Source organism: Mus pahari, chromosome 1 (assembly GCF_900095145.1).
Source record: "Mus pahari chromosome 1, PAHARI_EIJ_v1.1, whole genome shotgun sequence".
Lineage (NCBI taxonomy): Eukaryota > Metazoa > Chordata > Mammalia > Rodentia > Muridae > Mus > Mus pahari.
The window spans coordinates 98,440,956-98,443,173 of record NC_034590.1 but is presented as its reverse complement, the minus strand read 5'-3'; positions in this window follow the sequence as shown (position 1 = coordinate 98,443,173).

Genomic DNA, 2,218 nt, shown 5'->3' with positions numbered 1-2,218 from the left:
GGAGGGAGGGAGGGAGGGAGGGAGGGAGGGAGGGAGAGAGGAAATTGGCAGAAAGGGGACAGGAGAAGGGACGGGAAGGGAAGGTATGGGGTAGAACACGGTTGAGTACACGATGGAGCTGACATTGTCTTTATGGGGAAAAAAAGCAATGGAAAGCAGAAAGGCTAATTTCCCCAATCTGATCATTTTGTATGTGTATTGAAACATCAGCCTGTTTTCCAGAAATATGTACAATTTCATATTAATTTAAAAAAACCACACCTCTTTTAGACCTGTTGGTCAGTGAGGCCTCATAGATGCCCAAACATTACAAAATTGCCATTGCTCCTGGTTACCCTTCAGAATTGGATGGTAAGACCCTGTTGCTTAAGACACAACACACTTGCATCCTAGAGAATGGAGAAATCGATGTGGTACTGACTCATCTCTACTGGCCTCCACAGGGCTGGAAGGTAGATGTTACCAGGAGAGAACCCGAGGGCCAACTAACAACCTGCCTGCCAAGACATATCCACTGGTGTGATACAATATGGATGTTACAGAAATAAACAAATACGTCATGATTGGATATAAGGCCTGGTCTGAAAAATGGAACCAATACCTGCCACCATTACTAGAGCCAAGGACCTATGACTAGATAGCTCAGACCCTAGGGGAGATGCTACTATATGACTCCACTGAGTGGACATAATACTAAAACCAACTTCTAATGATATCACTGTGTGCATAGATTAATGCCTTGTTCAAGTCTCATCAGAGATGCTTCTTCTCACAGTAGATGGAAACTATCACAGAGACCCACAGCAGTCAATATGCAGTAAATGAGAAACTACAGGGTGCTCAGACCTAAAGGAGATGCACATATCACACCCCTCCCCCACAAGACTCCGGGTCATCAAAGAAGAGAGACTGGGAAAAACTGTAAGAGCCAGAGGCAATGGAGGATTACCACGGAAGTTTTCCAGACACAGCAGGGAAGCTGCACACACAATCTCAGTGGCTGTGACAAGATGAAAAAGACCTCTACATGTTCAGCAGATGAAACCTGGATAGAGAAATTAGGCACCGAGTCAGTCCCATGCTATGCTCCCGAGCTGTTGGAAATTGATTGCTGAAGGCAGCCGGGTAGTCTATCTGCTGTACTGGGTACTATCCCTCAGAGGCTGACAGAGCTCCAGGGGACAGCCCACACCCAAGAGTTCTGAGCAGCACAAACTGGACTCTTACAGGAAACAGAAGGCATGACATGGAGTTGGGTGGGTAGGGAGGATGAAGAGGATTTGGGAGGAAATGAAATTCTCAATGAAGTGATAAAAATAGGACTTTAAAAGAGAAAAATTGAAAAAAAAAAAAAAAAAAACGAGGACAATGACCTAAAATAGAGCATTTGAAAGTGCCTAATGTATGCTGAAAAAAAATGTTATGTCTTTTCTAAAACTAAGTGTTTGAATAAGAATGATGGCACTATTTTCTTTTAGTGATCAACTTAAAAATTGATTCCTATATTTCCTTCTGTGTAACAAAGAAATGTGGAGAAAGGGAAAATTCAGTAAGTTGTAAGGAACACTCCATGTCTAATTTTAAAAAGCTAAATCTTTACATATTTTAATGTGTGGTTGAAGTTTCTTCATTTTATACGCCGTGGCGTGCACTTCTGGGTAGCACGACTAAGGCACATTAATCTGAAATCTGTTTGCTTCATAAGCCTTCAAAACTGACAAAAACCACAAAGCCATGTTTGCAAAGCCTTCTGTTAATGTATCCGAGGTTACCTCTAATGATGGCACAGTACTCTTTTTCTCATAATTGTGTCTTTATTTTAGGTGTTGACAGCTCTGCCATAGCCCTCTGGGAGGGAAATCTAAACAGTACATCATGACCCAGTGGCTCAGCAAAGAACAGCCAGTTCCTGAAGATATAGAGTAGAGACAAAGAGTCCACCGTGATCAGCTGCTAAAATGATTCCAGTTGAGGGCCTGTGAGAGGGCTCGGTGGATAAGGGTGCTTGCTGCCAAACTGGATTACTGGATTACCTGAGTTTGATCCCTGCAACCCACAAGACGGGAGGAAGGAATTCCTGCAAGCTGTCCTTTGGCCTCTACACATGCTCTGTGATCTCTCTCTCTCTCTCTCTCTCTCTCTCTCTCTCTCTCTCTCTCTCTCTCTCTCTATATATATATCCTTTTTCTGGCTTGTTTTATCTATTTCACCTCGTGAT